The following is an 18817-nucleotide window of genomic DNA, read 5'->3' on the forward strand; positions in this document are numbered from 1 at the left end:
TCAACCTGACAGAGCTTGAGAGGATCTGCAGAGAAGGGAGAAATTACCCAAATACAGGTGTGCCAAGCTTGTAGCGTCATACCCAAGAAGACTTGAGGCTGTAATCACTGCCAAAGGTGCCTCAACAAAGTACTGAGTAAAGGGTCTGAATACTTATGTAAAGGTGATATTTCAGTTATTTCTTTATAATTACTTTGCAAAAATTTCTAAACACCTCTTTTTGCTTTTTTATTATGGGGTGTTGTGTATAGATTGATGATAAAAAAAAAAGAAATGAATCCATTTTAAAATAAGGCTGTCACGTAACTAAATGTGGAAAAAGCGAAAGGGTCTGAATACTTTCAGAATGCACTGTATGAAGGTATGACTAGCAATGATAATGCACTATTTCGTGCAGATTAATTTGGGCTGCATGGTAACACACGCACAATCTTTGCAGATGCAGTAATCGGACCAGATGAAAGTTCACTGGTAGGTTTTTAATCTACACTAAGCTTAGTGACAATACCTTTCGGCTTTATTTAATTTAATTCAAAGTGTAAATGCCCTTTGGAAATACTGTCATGCATGTAAGAGTTGGAATGCCACATCACAAAACATCGGTCTAATTGCGCTTAGAATAACATGCAGTTCTCATCACCACACTATGATTTTCTGGCATCCGTCCATCTGCGGGAGATGATGGTGCGGCTTGGCGTTGTCCTGCTTGGAGAGGGGGATTTTTCAGTGTCCTCTCCATTTGACTTGGCCGCTGAGCCTGGGCAGGTAAATGGGAATACAAACTTGCCCAGCATCTGCATTCCCCTCTCGACCTAATAGGTTGATTCCAGAGGAACGGCGTTGCTGCAACATGTGGGGCCTACTCAGTTGCAGGGGTTGCCGGCAGACGCACGAGGGATCAGTCGACCGTCTCTAGGGACTCCAGCTCCAGTGCCTTTGGCTCTCCTGAGCCTTACCCACAAGGTAGTGGGGTGCTATTTAACCCATAGTTGGAACCTGGTTGATGGATGTCAGGATGCATCTCTGGGGGCCAGAGTTCCTCCGAGATCACTGCGCAGTTTAGCCTGTGACTGAAGATGTCCCCAGTTACCATGTGTTGCCACGAGGAGGCACTGTGAGAGTCTTGATGATGCAGAGGTTATGTACTGGCAGAAGGAGGCTTATGCACTCGGCTCCCTTTTTCGCAAAATTTGCTAGCCAGCGGCATCTGGATTTATACCAGGGCACTAGACACATGCAACACCCTGCGGCTCGCGCCACCAACACACCATGGTAAGGATATGGTTAAGATAGAAAGGGTGTGGAGAAGAGTCAAAATATGTTAACTGGATTGGAGGGCTTTAGTAATCAGGAGAGATTGGATATGGTAGAAAAAGACACAAAGTGCTAGTGTAACTCAACCATCTCCACTTTAGCACCATTGACATGTCATCAGAAATCTAATGTTGGGCAAATGTTCCCATTTGTTTTTAAAGCATTTTTCAAGTTAGTAATAATAATAATAAAATGTTTGATGTTATTCATTAATGACTGCATACAGTATATATTCCATTGGTGTAGAAAAGAACTGCAGAAGCTGGTTTAAATCGAAGATAGACACAAAATGCTGGTGTAACTCAGCAGGACAGGCAGCATCTCTGGAGAGAAGGAATGGGTTACGTTTCAGGTTGAGACCCTTCTTCAGACTGATGAAGGGTCTTGACCCGAAACATCACCCATATATTCCATTGGTTTAATTATGACTAGCGTTAGGCTGATTATTCACTGAAATTAAAGAATTATGACATATATGTGATGTGGTACAAAAGAATTACTGGAAAACAGATGTATATGACTAAAGGAGAAAGTAGTTTATGGACTGTTCTCAGGAATGGAACCCTTCATGCAGAGTAGTATTTCACATTCTTAAAAATAGTGTGTAAAAGAAATGCAATAAATGATTGCAAAGTCATTGTTTAGCAACAATTTAAAATCCATTTTAAATTGCATTGTGAAGTTAGCAGTCACAACATAAACCTTTTTTGAATGAATGAATGAATGAAGATGAATGAATGAATAAGTTTATTGGCCAAGTTCGTACACATACAAGGAATGTGTCTTGGTGCTCCGCTCGTAAGTAACAACATGAACATAGAGTAAACAATTAAGAATAAAGCATAAAACATTAAAACATTAAGAATACAACATTACGGTTTAAACTTGTGAGTGAAATAAACCAGAGCAAAAAGAGACTACAGACTTTTGGTTATTGAGTAGAGCTACTACTCGTGGAAAAAAACTGTTTTGATGTCTGGCTGTGGCTGGGATATAACTATCCTTGTGCTCAACAGTTTTGTGTCAAAACCAACATAGTAACATTTATCTCACTTAAAATAAAAAATGGTGATTTATGTCAATCGAACATCAGTCAAATTTTTTTTTCAAAAGCAATTGGATTTACATGGCATAAGCAGTGAATCTTTCAAGTGAATTGTTCCATGTAAGATGAAAAATGTATATGAATGGTAATGGGTTATGTAGCTTTATTAGTGACTCATTGCTTGGAGGAATGAGTCCAAATTTTACCGATGCATTTAAATTCAGTTTAAAAAGCCTGAGTAATAAAATGCTAGAATCAGTAAAAGTACCCATTAAATTGTCTGTCAAATTGCTGTTTAAAAATGTAACTGATACACAAATGGTCTTTAAGGAAGAAAACTTACAAAGCCTTACATTTTCATTACTCCAGTCTTTATTCTCCTTTGAGATGGCTGAGCAGGCACTTTAATTGCATTAATTTATTTAGTAACACTGAGTGTCCGGAGCTAGATTTAGTTTAGTTTAGTTTAGAGATGCAGCATGGAAACAGGCCCTTCGGCCCATTGAGTCCACACCTATCCATTCACACTAGTTCAATGTTATCCCACTTTCCTACTCTCTACACACTTGGGGCAATTTACAAAGGTCACTTAACCTACAAATCTGCACGTCTTTGGGATATGGGAGGAAACCCGAGCACCAGGTGGAAACCCTTGCGGACACAAGGAGATTGTGCAAACCTGGCACAAACAACTTCCGAGGTCAGGATCGAACTCTGCCTCTGGAGCTATGAAGCAGCAGCTCAACTAGCTGAATCTGAAGTCTTCAAGTTTTTAGAGTCTGAAGAAGGATCCCAGCCCAAAACATCATCTATCCATGTCCTCCAGAGATGCTGTCTGACCCAATGAGTTACTCCAGCATTTTGTGTTTTTCTTTGGTAAACCAGCACCTCCTGATCCTTGTTACTACCAGCTGCGGCACTTAATTTTCCAAGGATGAGGAGAGAATTATGTTATTTGACTAAAAGATGCATAAATGAAAAGTCACATTGAGAGCCATGTTCAAACAAAGTGCAACTTGTGTTTCTCCATTTCTTAAGTTTGCTGACTATTTTATTGATTGCACCAACCTCATTTGTTTGAAGGTTGTTGGTTAGTTCCTCAAAACTCACTTTTCATCTGGAATGGACATTCACTCTTTGTGTGATATGCAGTATTTATTTTCTAAAAGATATTAATGAAGCCCAAGGCATACCATCAGATACTGCTCAAGAAATGGCTAACTTGTAGCCAATGTTATCTTGCTGATAAATTCTGATGGAAGTATTGCACAAACTAATACATTGGTACACAAGAGGGAAACTATGAGAGAAAGTAAAGTTGAATCTAAAGTGATTTTCCGAGTACATTATAGCAAAAGAGTAACTAGGGAGAGAACACGGTCCTTTGATTAACAAGGTTGTCTATGTGTGGAGGCACAGGAAATGGGCAAGGTGTTAAATAAATATTTCTCATCTGTATTTACCATTGAGAAGGATATGGATGCTAGAGAACTCAGGAAAGTTAATAGCGATGTCTTCAAGAGAGTCATAACAGAAGAAAAGGTGTGGTTTTAAAACATGTTAAGGTATATAAAGCCCTGCGACCTGATCAAGTATATTCTGGGAAGAAATTATGGGTCCACTGGCAGAGATATTTGTATCCCAACAGCCACACAGGAAGTATCAGAAGACTGGATAATGGTTATTGTAAGAAAGGCTACAAGAAAAAGCCTGAGAACTACAGACTGATGAGCCTTACAGCCTTACATCAATGGTGCATAGGTTATTGGAGAGGTTTCTGAGAGAGAGGATTAACTTGTATTTGGAAAGGCAAGGACTGATTACGAATAGTAAACATGGTTTTGTGTATGGGAAATCAGTCTTACGAATTTGATTTGAGATTTTTGAAGAGAAGACCAAGAACATTGATGAAGCAGTGATGTAGATGATCTATAGGGACTTTTGTAAATCCTTCAACAAGATACCATGACAAGGTAGGCTGGTTTGGAAGATTAAATCACATAGGATCCAAGGCGAGCTGGCCAATTGGATCCAAAATTGGTTTGGAGGTAAGAAATACAGGATGGAGGTAGAGATTTGTTTTCAGAATAAAGACTTGAAATGATTGGTACGCCGCAGGGATCAGTAGTGTTATTTACATGAACAATTTGGATATGAATGTACATGCCATGAAGAGAAAGTTTGCAGATGACACTAAAATTGGTGATAAGCCCATCACCACCTCAACTTATTTAGAAGATTGAGGAGATTTGGTATGTCAACAAATACTCTCTTGAACTTTTATGGATCTACAATAGAAAGCGTATTGACTGGTTGCACTGCCTAGTTTGGCAATTCGAATGCTCAGGAATGAAGAAGATAGCAAAAAGTGGTGAATACTGCCTAGTCCATCACAGGTACTAACCTCTCCACCATCGAAGGGATCTACAGGAGTTGCTGCCTCAAAAAAGGTAGCCAGCATCATCAGAGAGTCGCACCACCCTGGCCACGCTCCCATTTCATTCCTGCTATTGGGAAAAATGTATAGGAGCCTGAAAACGCTTTTGTCCAGGTTGAGGAGCAGCTTCTTCCCAACAATCATCAGGCTATTAAATACTACAATCTCGAAATATGCTCCGAACTACATAGACTTAGTTTAGTTTAGAGATACAGTGCAGAAACAGGCCCTTCGGAACACCGACCAGTGATCCCCGCACACTTACACTATCCAACACACACTAAGGACAATTTACATTTATAACAAGTCTATTAGCCTACAAACCTGTACGTCTTTGGAGTGTGGGAGGAAACCGAAGATCACGGAGAAAACCCACAAGGTCACGGGGAGAACGTACAAACTCCATGCAGAACAGCACCCATTGTTGGGATCAAACCCGGGTCTCTGGCACAATAAGGCAGTAACTCTACCACTGCCCTACCATGTTGCCCAGACTTGAGGGGCATTGATTTTGTTTTTGCACTATTATTGCTTGTTTTTATACATACTGAACTTTTTGTTGTTGTTTATAATGATGTTTACAGAATACTTTGTTAACATATTTGTTGTACTACCGCGAGTAAGAATTTAATTGTTCCATTTCTGAACATGTGACAATAAAATAATCTTGACTCTTGACTCTGAAGAAGGTTATCTGTGTTTACAATGGGATCTTGATTAACTTTGTCAGTGGGTCAAGGCATGGCAAATTCAGATAAATATGAACTGTTGCATTTTGGTAAGACAAACCAGGCAGAGCCTACACAGTAAATGGTAAAGCCCTTGAAATGTTGTAGAATAGAGAGACCCAACAGTGCAAGTATGGAGTTCTGTGAAAATAGTGACATGGAGAAGGTGGTGAAGAGGGTGTTTGGCAAGCTTGCCTTCAATTGCCAGTGTATTAAGTACTGGAGGTAGGATGCCATGTTCACAGCTGTACAAGATGTTGATAAGGTCACATTTAGAGTACTCTGTACAGTTCTAGTCGCTTTGCTCTAGGAAGGATGTCATTAAACTGGAAAGTCTGCAAAAAAAATTAACAAGGATGTTACTAGGAATTAATGTGGATAGGTATTTGATGATCGAGATGTACAAGGTTGACTATTTGTACAGAATTGCTTTGAATTCACTCACCATTTGATACTCAAGCCTTTACAGGAGTGATCTTAAATTAAAATGCCAGAGACACTCTAAAAATATGTTTGCATTTATTATTTTGAACCTTGGAAGAACAGAAGAAAACAACACAAGTGATTCAGTCTGAAGAAGGGTCTCAACCCGAAACATCACCCATTCCTTCTATCCAGAGATAGTGCCTGAGTTACTTCAGCATTTTGTGTCTAAGGTGTAAACCAGCATCTGCAGCTCCTTCCTGATTCACTGATTCCACTGTGTCCAGATACACTCAACATTTGCCAGGTTACATGATAGGTAATGTTATTTGACCAGAAAGCACCTGAGATTAAGTCCCATTTGCCTTGAACTGATTTGCTTTACTTAATACCAGACAAAAGTGAAATGTTTTATTATTTAAATTGGGAGAGACCTAATGCTTATCTAATTATTTTTAAAGCCAAACACATAAAAAATATCACATGCTATCTGTAGTATCACATGCACTAAAATGGGCTGATTATAAATGTTTGACATTGTATGGGTTATATTCGTCGCCAGAGTTAATCAAGCAGGCAGTGCTTAGGGCATGATTGCCACTGAACTGAATGTGTCAGTGTGAGCATCATGCCATTTCTGTGCTTGGGGCCTTGCTGGCAAGTTAATATAAAAGAAGTATACACTGGAATTTAGGCTTGTATACACTGGAATTTAGAAGGATGAGGGGGGATCTTATTGAAACATATAAGATAATTAGGGGATTGGATACATTAGAGGCAGGAAACATGTTCCCAATGTTGGGGGAGTCCAGAACAAGGGGCCACAGTTTAAGAATAAGGGGTAGGCCATTTAGAACGGAGATGAGGAAGAACTTTTTCAGTCAGAGAGTGGTGAAGGTGTGGAATTCTCTGCCTCAGAAGGCAGTGGAGGCCAGTTCGTTGGATGCTTTCAAGAGAGAGCTGGATAGAGCTCTTAAGGATAGCGGAGTGAGGGGGTATGGGGAGAAGGCAGGAACGGGGTACTGATTGAGAGTGATCAGCCATGATCGCATTGAATGGCGGTGCTGGCTCGAAGGGCTGAATGGCCTACTCCTGCACCTATTATCTATTGTCTATTGTCCATGTCTTATAAGTTACAATCAAGCTATTACAATCCTCCATATAACTGCACAAAGATGAATTTTGGAAGTATAGAGAGCTTTAATATTTGTTTATAGCAGTGGAAAATATTGGAAAAGCTAGTGCCAACTTGAAATCTGGTGAGGCATCAGGAGCACAGATATAGCTGATATTTCAAAATATGGTGAAAATAATGTTAACAAATAATTACATCAAATTTGTATAGCTGTATGGAGTATTGAGTTATCTTTTGAAAATGGAAACTACTTTTGTCACTGAAAAATCAACATTAAAAATTGTAAATTATTTGAGCACAGAAAGGTTATGTTTGCTATAATTTCATTACACTTTAAGCTATCCTTCGATAAACTAATAAGATAATTACTAAAGAACTTAAAAGTGAAGTAATATGATGTTAATTCAGTTTGCTTCACTAATTTTATCCTTTTACTAACTCAATATTATTTTATAAGAGTTGCTGTTTGTAAATTTAAGACCATTTTCAAGAAATGGTAATAGAAAATTAAATTGCATCAGATTTTATTGAGTGCCATTATCACTTCAAGCAATTTGTGTAACATAGTATCTATTTTTTGAATTATATATATTTAGAGAATGTAATATTCGTTCTTTTCCATTTAACATAAATTCATACTTAAAATTTATGAGTAATTCATTAATTTAACAGATGTGTATATTTTCTTTATCTTTATCTAAGGGTTCGACATATAATGAACATCTTTATTAATAAAAATCTGATTGATTTTCAAACTGATATTAAAGGTTGATCTTCTACATAACAGATTTTTTTGGTCATTCCCGAAGGTTAATTGGCTGTACTTTTGAACAATAGGAGGGAATAAAATCACCATACACTTAAGCAGTTACTACTCATCAGATGATGAATGAATATTTTTGGTTTCTAATGTTTTCCTGCTATCACATCAGATGCAGGTACAGATACTGGAAGTGCACGGCAGTCTTTCCCAGAATTCCTGGCTTTTCTAATAGCTCCCTATCAACAATTTAGAATTGCATTAGTAATGCCAGTAATTACTATGCTGATGTCTTTTTCTGAAAGGCATTTGACTGAACCAAGAGACAGAATCTATTTTTCAGGCACCAGGGAGTCCAGACAGAGGCTAGATTTGTAAATGTGCCTGGAAGAGAAGTTGATTAATATGCTTTATAGATAGGCTGCTTCCTCACTCATCATAGATCTGCCAGAAACCCTGCTCCCCAGTGGTTCTGCCTTGATCAGAGATAATGGAAGTGGATTAAAAGTTGGAAGCCTGATGCTTCTTCTCTGACCCGCCATTACTCACAGGCCAAATGAGCTGCTGGAACACCTGCACATGCAGTAATTAGGGTTTATAAGAGAAGGCACTTCTGTGAATTTAAGATGGTAGTAATGTTGCACTAAGCTGTAAACTTATAGTGGCTGGTCATCCAGCTGACCTGATGGATTGTTTGAATATATGTTCTGCAAAATTAATAAATTAGCTTTATCTGTAAATCAGCTGCATTTGACCCTTTTTTATGGATAAACTGCACATTAAATAGATTTTGTGCATATTTTAGGGCAATTAGCAAAATAAGGAGCAAACAGACCAAGTTGCCAACCATGTGTGAATTAAGGAGTCCTCTCTAGGGCTTAGATGCTTTGCTTTCTGATTGTATCTAGCTGTTCACTGCACAACATGTGCAGATTATTTCTGTGTGTCAGAGTGCTTACTGGAATTTTTCACTTTCACTTGTGCAGGCGCTAATAATATGGCCACTTACAATAAAGTCATGTATTCCACCGTCTTCTCCATTTTCCCATATTTCAATGGCTTATGCTATAAACTCTGTAGCAAACCACCCGAATATATTTTTTTAAAGGCAAATTTCACTAATTTAGCAATTTCTTTTTGCTGCTACTGCAATTGGACAATAGGGCTAAATGTAGCTCTAGTCTAGTGCATCAAAACAGGTGGAATTTAATTTCCAGGTGTTTCCTTTAATTTATACATGACTGCTATAATTGACTTTGTTTACAGTGTATGGTACGAATTTTATGCCAAATGCAGTGCTCAAAATATTGAAGTGTAAATGCATCGTGGGTGATCCTGGCCTATTGGCTGCTCAATTTACACTCTTTACATAAGGAAAGAGTGCTGAGGAGAGCCTGAGCTTGGAGCATAGATGAGAGAGTAAATGTTCATGGCATTGCACACCGACTGGCATTTTCAACCAAAAATGAATTTTCCACACTGGTGTGTGGAAAATTATTACCTAAAACACTTAAAAACATGTGTGAGCATAGAATTCAAACTCTAATTTTGCTCAACGTTTCAAAATACTTTGCAAATTATCTGCTTCTGCACGTTAGAATGGGTTTTGCTAGGAATACATCATTCCAAAGATGCATCAAGGAACCCCACACGATCACAGGGAGAATGTGCAAACTCCACACAGATAGCACCTGAAGTCAGGATTGAACTTGGGCACTGTGAGGCAGCAGTTGTGCTACTGTGCTGATATCAGGTTAGCTGGATCAAACTTTTTGACTTTCTCTCTCCTTCCTACAATTGCTATGTTAAGTTCTTTTATCTCCTTATTTACTCTGGACCTTTTGTTCATTCTTTTTTGGAACTTTTCTGTGTGATCACATGTGAAGACAGATTCCAAATATTAACTTAATTTCTCTGCAAGATCTTTATTGCTCAATATTCCTCAATATAATTTCTCCTGTCTCCATCTGCAAGAAATCAACGCTTTTTCTTTCCTTTTTTACACACCTGTAAAAGTTTTACTGTAAAGGTCGGCAGACTACTTTTGTCTCCTACATTCCCTTTCTTAATTTTTCCTTTAGCCCTTCTTTGTTGAATTCTGAAGTGTCTTCAGTCTTCAAGCTTACCACTCTTTTTTAGCAATATTGATTGATTGAAAGATACAGCATGGAAACAGGCCCATGGCCCACCAAGTTAATGCTGACCATTGATCATTCGTTCACACTAGTTCTATGTTATCCTACTTTTGCATCCATTCTCTACAGACAAGGGGCAATTTACGGAGGCCAATTAACCTTAAAAACCCGAGAACTTGGAAGATATCCATGCGGTCATAGGGAGAATGTGCAAACTCTACACAGGCACCTGAGGTTAGGATCGAACCCAGGTCTTTGCTCCTGTGCGGCCCAATTAAACATTAAAATGCCTTTTCCTTCAATCCAAAGGATTAACCTAACTCAATCTAAATTATCCTTCATTTTTCCTCTTAGCCATAGCTGGACACATTTCTCTTTGGGTTTTTGTGCCTGATAAGATCAGTATGTGTTGTAAACTATATATATTTTTTAAATGCTTGGTCCACCAAGTCTGTTGCCATGCCTTTTTATTGTATTTTCCCTTTCACACATAGCTATTTCATGCCTCACACCTATGTTGTTTGCTTTCTTTGCATTGTCCTTTGGTATGTCAAACTAGGGCATGACTTACATAGTAAATAGTAGAGCCCTGGAGAATGTTGCAGAACAGTGACATCTGGTAGTACAGGCGCATGGTTCCTCGAAAGAGGAAAATCAGGTGGACAGTGTGGTGAAGTAGGTCTTTGACACGTTTGCATTCATTGGGAAGGGTATTGAGTACAAAAGTTGGAATATGATTATGCAGCTATACAAGTTGCTGATGATACTACACTTAGTGTACTGTGTGTAGTCCTGATTGGCCAGCTATAGGAAGGATGTCGTTAGGTTGGAAAGGGTGCAGAAGAGATTCACGATGTTACCTGGGGTCGCCGGCTTGAGTTGCAGGGAGAGATTGGTTGGCTAGGAGTATTTTTCTTTGGTGCGTAGGAGGCAAAGGGATGATATTATTGAAATGTACAAGTTCATGAGGGGCATGAATAAACTGGATGCTCATAGTCTATTTCCCAAGGTAGAGGATTCTCTAACTAGAGTACATAGGCTTAAGATGAGAAGAGACAGATTTAAGAGGGACCTGAGGGGCAACATTTTCACTCAGAGTGTAGTCCCTATCTGGAATGATCTGCCAGAGGAAGCCAGAGGAATAGATATAATTATAATTATGATTTTTAAAAGGTATGCGGACAGATATATGGAATGGCAGGGTTTAAAGGGCTATGGGCCAAATACAGGCAAATGGGATTAGTCCATTATGGCAAATTGGTTGACATGGACAAGGTGGGACGAAGGGGCTCATTCCATGCTGTTAGTTAGTTCAGAAGGTAATGTGGCAATAAAGGGGGCTTTTTTTGGTTGGCTGCCAGTGACTAGCGGAGTTCCTCAGGTGCTTGGGCCGCTGTTCTTCAAGTTGTATATTAATGATTTGGATGAGGGGATTGAAGGCTTTGTGGCCAAGTTTGTGGATGATACAAAAATAGGTGGGGCAGGTAGTGCAGAGAAAGCAAGGATTCTGCAGAAGGACTTGGATAGGTTGGGAGAATGGGCAGAGAAGTGGCAGATGGAATATAATGTAGCAAAGTGTGGAATCAAGCATTTTGGCAGAAGGACTAAAGGCGTAGATTATTTTCTAAATGGGGAGAGAATCCAGAAATTGGATGTGCAAATGGACTTGGATGTCCTGGTGCAGGATTCTCAAAAGTCGAAAATCTGCAAGTCGAATCTGTAGTTATTTCGAGAGGGCATGTTTTATACTGGAGCCATGAATGGAATAAGAGTTAAAAATAACATCAGGGTCCTATCTTTATTTCTGCTGTCATAATGATCCCTTATAGTGCTATTTTGTTTAGCTCTCCATTTTCTAGGAATGTATCTGGCGTGGCTAAATGGGGTATAATTATATTTCTATTTATTCTCATATTTTCTTACAACATGGGAGACTATTTGGCTCCTCTCATTTATGTCAGCTCTCCAAACAATCCCATCACTCCCATTTTCTATTGTACTCTTCTATAATCAACTATTTCTCTCAATGCTCATCATTCTGATTCTTGTACTACCTACCTATACTTATGGGAATATACGGCATCTGATTTATTGACTAGCCTGCTTTGGAATGTGGGTTCAAATGTAAGCGCTTGGGGGAATCCTACCCATATACAGGGGGAATGTATATACAGACAGCAAGGGGGGTCAGCATCGAGTTTGGAGCATTGAAGCTGTGAGGCAGCTCACACTATGTAACCATGCACTGGACCATCATCATCTCTTTCTGTAATATATCCCACTATTTTGACACAAAAATGTTTTTAATTAATTGTTTTCATGTCATTTTTATATACTTCAGGCTTGTACAAATTACACAGATCCAGAATTTGAACTTCTGTTCAAACTGAACCCCAAATGAAATCTAACTCCATTTATCAAAGTAATGAAGTGCCTGTTTCAGGTGAAATTCTGGTCATTGGTAAACCCATTATTAAAAACATTTGGATAGGTTCATGGACAGGATAGGTTTAGAGAGATATGGGCCACACATGAACAAATGGGACCAGCTTATATGGGGCATCTTGGTTGCAAGGCCCAATTTGCCCAAGGGCTTGTTTCCATGCTGTCTGACACTACAACTCTAATCATCTTGATCACCACTTCAAAAAACTCAATCAAAACTCAATCAAATTGGTGAGACACGATTTCCAATGCACAAGGCCATGCTATCTATCTCTAATCAGTCGGTGCCTTTCCAAATGCCTTTCCAGACAGATCTTTACTGTCAGAATCTCTTCCAATACTGTCCTACCCCTGATGTTAGACTCATCGAACTGTTATTCCCAGGCTTTTCCTTGCATGCTGCAATGGAGGCACAACATTAGCTCCGTTTTCCAGTGTCTCATCCATGGAGATCAATTTCTTCCTCCTGCATTTTATCATACTCCTCCTGTATTCCTTCCTATTCCTCCAGTTTTAGTGTCACAGGCAAAGGTCAAGCTGAGAAACATTGTGCAAGGTGCAGCATGTAATAGCAATGGGAGACACTTCCACAGTAGTGTATCTTCTGGTATTTGTGATGGTCTTCCAAATGAGTGTGACAAGAATCTTAAGCATCAGTTGTCTTCACCTCTTTCACATTTATTTCTGCTTTCTAAAGAGTAGGCAGATATTTACAAAAGCACGGTGGAGTACTTAGATAAAGTGGTAATGTAATATACGGAGGCTGCTGAGTACTCTATAGCTTCCATCATGTGATTGTTTTAGAATTTTTGCAGCACGTCGACAAGGACCTAGCAATTGCACATATATGCAGTAGTTTGTTAAATTAATGTCAGAATTCCAAAATATAATGATATGGAAACATTGCTAAGTTTTACACTGAATGGGACAGCTGATTCTGGATAAGTCATTGTACTAGCTTTCTCCATAGTCTAGCTGGTGGCCAGCTGCAGTGCCCTGGTCAAAAACTGACATTTCCAGGCAGACTTTATTTAGAAAGGTAAACTGACTTGTTTTTTGAAAAACAATAAACTTAAAAATCAGAAAGAAAAACTGAAATTGCTAGAAGCACCCATCAGGCCCGACAGCAGAGAGGGGAATGGTCCATGTTTCAGGACTATGACGTTTCACAAGAAAACGATTTCAAGAATTTAAAATTGCAGAGAAGAGCAAGGGACTGAGAACAAAATAAATCTGTGGTAGATGGAGAGCAGGAATGGTCGACAAATGTAATAGTGCAGCTGACTGAAAGAGAATAAGAAAAGCAAGTGAGAAACAAAAATTATATAAATAGGAGTAAATGAAAGAAATCTGAAATTATCAGAAGAGGGAGAAAAAAAAACAAGGTGCAAAACTGGAATGGCAGATTATCTGAAATCAATTTTAGCGCTGCACTAAATCGAGGAGCTGTGTGTTAAGCCTGGCATTCTACTAACTTAAAAAATGACTTTGGTGCTCAGAGCATAGCCTCATCTGCATTGCAGAAACCAAAGCAAAGTTTAGAATTCATGGGATCCATGGTGAGCTAGCAAATTAGATACAAAGTTGGCTTGGTTATAGGAGGAGGGATGTTTTCAGATTGGAGCCCTGAGACTAATGTTGTGCCGCACGGATCAGAACTGGGTTGTTTGTTGGTTGTCATATGCATGCTTTGAATGAGAATGTTAGTGGCTGACAAGTAAGGTTGCAGATTAAACCAAAACTGTGAGGAAGGATTTAGATTGACAGGATGTAGATCAACTGGGAATATGGGAATGGGAATAGTAAATAGAATTTAGCTTGTGCAGATGTAAATTGATACATTTTGGGAAGTTAAATCAGGACAGGATAGACACCATGAAAGGCAGGATTCTGGGGAGTGTTGTTGAACAGAGAGATGTTGAGGTACAAGTACTAAGGGGGGCACAGTGGTGCAGCTGTAACGTTGTTTGTAGAGTTACCTAAATTTGAACAATTCAATGTGCATACCATTGGGTTGTAAGCTACCCAAGTGGAATATGAGGTGCTGTTCCTCCAGTTTGCACGTGACCCCACTCTGGCAGTGAAGGGGGCCAGGACAGAATGGGAAGGGGAGCTTAAGTGGTTCGCAACAGAGATATCCAGTAGGCCTTGGTGGATTGAGCTCAAGTGTTTGGCGAAACGGTTGACGAGTCTGCTTGGTCTCATCGATGTACAGGACCCCGCATCGGGATAAGCAGATGCAGTATATGAGGTTAGAGGAGGTTCATGTGAACCTCTGTCTCACCTGGAACGACTGCTGGGTTCTGCTGGGGTCCCTGGAATGAGTCACGGGTGGGGGTGTAAGACCAGGTGTAACATCTCCTGCGGTTGGAGTGGAAAGCACCTGGTGAGAAGGTGGTTAGTGTGGGAAGGGATGAGTGAACCAGAGAGTTGCAGGAGTGGTCTCTGAGGAAGGAGGAAAGGGGTGGAGATGGGAAGTGATTTGTGGTGGGACGGAATTGTCTGAGGTTGATATGTTGGATGCGGAGGCTGGTGGAGTGAAAGGTAAAGCCCAGAGGAACTCTGTCCTTGTTGTTTCTGGGGGTAGAGGGAACGAGAGCAGAAGTCCGGGACTCAGAAGAGACGTGGTGAGGGATGACAGCTGTGGGGAAACCATGTTCACTGAAGAATGAGGACATTTCGGCTCTCCTCGCATGGAAAGCCTCATGTTGGGAGCAGATGTGGCAGAGATGAGGAATTGAGAGAAGGGGATAGATCTTTGCAATAGGCAAGGTGGGAGGAAGTGTAGTCCAGATAGCTACGCAAGTCGATAGATTTGCAGTATACCTAAGTCGAGAATCTGTTTCTTGTGATGGATACAGAAAGATCAAGAAAGGGAAGAGAGGTTTCAGAGATAGTCCGGGAGAATTTGAGAGCAGGGTTGAAGTTAGTGGTAAATCTAATGGTCTTGAGTTCTGTACAGTTGCAGCAGGCAGCCGTGAAGTCGTCGTCGATGTAGCAGAGAAAGAATGGGGGACAGGGCCAGTGCATGCCTGCAACGAGGATTCTCCAATAAACTGCTAATGTTGGAAATCTGAAAGAAATACTGAAATTGCTGGAAGCACCCAAAAGGGGGAGGAACAGTCCATATTTCATGAGCAAAAATTGATTTCAAGAAATTTAAATTGCAGAGAAAGAGAGAGGGCTGAGAAGGTTCGTAGTGGAGGGTTGTTTTTCGGATGGGAGCCCTGAGACTAATGGTGTGCAACACGGATCAGTGCTGGGTCGTTTATTGCGTGTCATATATATAATTTGAATGAGAATATCAATGGCTGACAAGTAAGGTTGCAGGTGAAACCAAAACTGTGAAGAAGGATTTAGATCAACAGGATATAGATCCATGGGAAAGGGATAGTAGATGGAATTCAATTAGGACAGGTACAAAATGATACATTTTGGGAAGTTAAACCAGGACAGGACAGGCACCATGAATGGCAGGATCCAGGGGAGAGTTGTTGAACAAAGAGTCGTTTGGATACACATATATAGCTCTGTGAGAATTGTAACGCAGTTAGAAAGGTTAGTGGGAAAGGCACATTGTGTGTTTAAGATAGACACAAAATGCTTGAGTAACATGAGTAAGGCAGCATCTCTGGAGAAAATGCATAGGTGGCATTTGGGTTTGGGATCCTTCCTCATTGTGATTGTAGTAGGAGGAGCGGGGAAAAAAAACTGGAAGCGAAAAGAAGCAGGACATATCATGGAGTCAACAGATTACCTCAGGCGAGGGGGTTTCCTGATAGGCAGATTGTTGGATAAGAGTTAGATATAGAAACGGATGTGAGCCCAAGAGGGATGCATAGTTGCAAACTGTTGAGCTGGTTAATGGAATTTTGGAAGGGGATGGAGGTAGAACATAGAAACATAGAAAATAGGTGCAGGAGTAAGCCATTCGGCCCTTCGAGCCTGCACCGCCATTCAATATGATCATGGCTGATCATCCAGCTAAGTAACCTGTACCTGCCTTCTCTCCATACCCCCTGATCCCTTTAGCCACAAGGGCCACATCTAACTCCCTCTTAAATATAGCCAATGAACTGGCCTCAACTACCTTCTGTGGCAGAGAATATCACAGACTCACCACTCTCTGTGTGAAGAAATGTTTTCTCATCTCGGTCCTAAAAGACTTCCCCCTTATCCTTAAGCTGTGACCCCTGGTTCTGGACTTCCCCAACATCGGGAACAATCTTCCCGCATCTAGCCTCTCCAACCCCTTAAGAATTTTATATGTTTCAATAAGATCCCCCCTCAGTCTTCTAAATTCCAGCGAGTATAAGCCTAGTCTATCCAGTCTTTCTTCATATGAAAGTCCTGCCATCCCAGGGATCAATCTGGTGAACCTTCTTTGTACTCCCTCTAAGGCTAGGTGTTTGTAGAAGTGATCTAAAATTGGAGAAATTAATGTTCATACCCTTGCGTTGTAAGCTACCCAAGCGGAATATGAGGTGCTGTTCCTTCAGTTTGTGTGTGGTCTCACTCTGGCAATAGAGTAGGCCCATAAGGTGAAAGAGCTTATCCCAGGTACACGCTGGCCCTATCCCGCATCTCTTTCTCAGTTATATCGATGACTACTTCGGGGCGACCTCCTGCACCCATGCACACCTCATGAACTTCGTTAACCTCATGAACTTCATTTACCTCACTCCTAACTACCACCCTGTTCTCAAATTTTCCTGGACTATCTTAGTACATCAAAAACTTGGCTGCCCAGTATGTATTTGTGTTTGCTTACCTACCTCTAAATAACTCAATTTAAAAATTCTTAATCTTTTCTTGAAATACCTTCATGGACTCGACCTCTTTATTTCTGTTCGGGCCTTCAAGCTACAGCATACTGAATTATCTTCTCCTTTTGATACCACTCTCTTTCCTTAATGTTTACAATGGTGCCAATAGTCACCCAACTACAACTTTGGAATTCTGTCCTTAAACTCTTCCATCCCAAATAATTTTCTTTGACGTCCTTCTTTAAATTTCAGGTAAATATTTTTTTTGTTTTATATTTTCCTTTTTCTTCAATATCCCTCCTTTTATTACACCTCTGCAATGCCAGACGATAGAAAATGTTTTCTGTGTTCATGTGCCAGAAAGACCATTGTTGTTAGCCAAATCATTGGAATATATTATGGGATTTACTACATTTACTACATTTACTACAAGCCCACCGACTCGCACAGCTATCTGGACTACACTTCTTCCCACCCGGTCCCCTGCAAAAAGTCTATCCCCTACTCCCAATTCCTCCGTCTACGCCGCATCTGCGCCCGGGATGAGGTGTTTCAGACTAGGGCTTCCGAGATGTCCTCGTTTTTCAGAAAACGGGGCTTCCCCTCCTCCATTATAGATGAGGCTCTCACTAGGGTCTCTTCTACATCCCGCAGCTCCGCTCTTGCTCCCCCTCCCCCCACTCGCAACAAGGACAGGATCCCCCTCGTTCTCACCTTCCACCCCACCAGCCAGCGGATCCAACATATCATCCACCAACATTTCCGTCACCTACAACAGGACCCCACCACTGGCCATATCTTCCCATCCCCTCCCCTCTCTGCGTTCCGCAGAGACCGTTCCCTCCGCAACTCCCTGGTCCACTCGTCCCTTCCTACCCAAACCACCCTAACCCCGGGCACTTTCCCTTGCAACCGCACGAGATGCAACACCTGTCCCTTTACCTCCCCCCTCAACTCCATCAAAGGACCCAAACAGTCTTTCCAGGTGAGACAGAGGTTCACCTGCACCTCCTCCAACCTCATCTATTGCATCCGCTGCTCTAGATGTCAACTTATTTATATCGGCGAAACCAAGCGCAGGCTCGGCGATCGCTTCGCTGAACACCTGCGCTCGGTCCGCATTAACGCAACTGATCTCCCGGTGGCCCAGCACTTTAACTCCCCTCCCATTCCCAGTCTGACCTCTCTGTCATGGGCCTCCTCCAGTGCCATAGTGAGGCCCGCCGGAAATTGGAGGAGCAGCACCTCATATTTCGCCTGGGCAGTTTGCGGCCCGGTGGTATGAACGTCGACTTCTCCAACTTCAGATAGCTCCTCTGTCCCTCCCTTCCCCTCCTCCTTCCCAGATCTCCCTCTATCTTCCTGTCTCCACCTATATCCTTCCTTTGTCCCACCCCCGACATCAGTCTGAAGAAGGGTCTCGACCCGAAACATCACCCATTCCTTCTCTCCCGAGATGCTGCCTGACCTGCTGAGTTACTCCAGCATTTTGTGAATAAATCGATTTGTACCAGCATCTGCAGTTATTTTCTTATATTATGGGATTTACTTTTTAGTTTGATTATGATAATGAGGTATACCTGTTTTCTTACTCCAGTCCTTATATTTAAATTTGTCTGCAACAATACC

The 18817-nt window shown here is 40.9% G+C and overlaps 1 protein-coding gene across 1 annotated transcript in view; it reads left to right on the forward strand.

The window, feature by feature from the left end:
* The window catches only part of agbl4 (AGBL carboxypeptidase 4), a 318402-nt gene that overhangs the window by 85501 nt on the left and 214084 nt on the right, over positions 1-18817 (forward strand). The gene's annotated exons all lie outside the window — the stretch shown is intronic.

This window comes from Rhinoraja longicauda, chromosome 11 (assembly GCF_053455715.1).
Source record: "Rhinoraja longicauda isolate Sanriku21f chromosome 11, sRhiLon1.1, whole genome shotgun sequence".
Classification (NCBI taxonomy): Eukaryota; Metazoa; Chordata; class Chondrichthyes; order Rajiformes; family Arhynchobatidae; genus Rhinoraja; species Rhinoraja longicauda.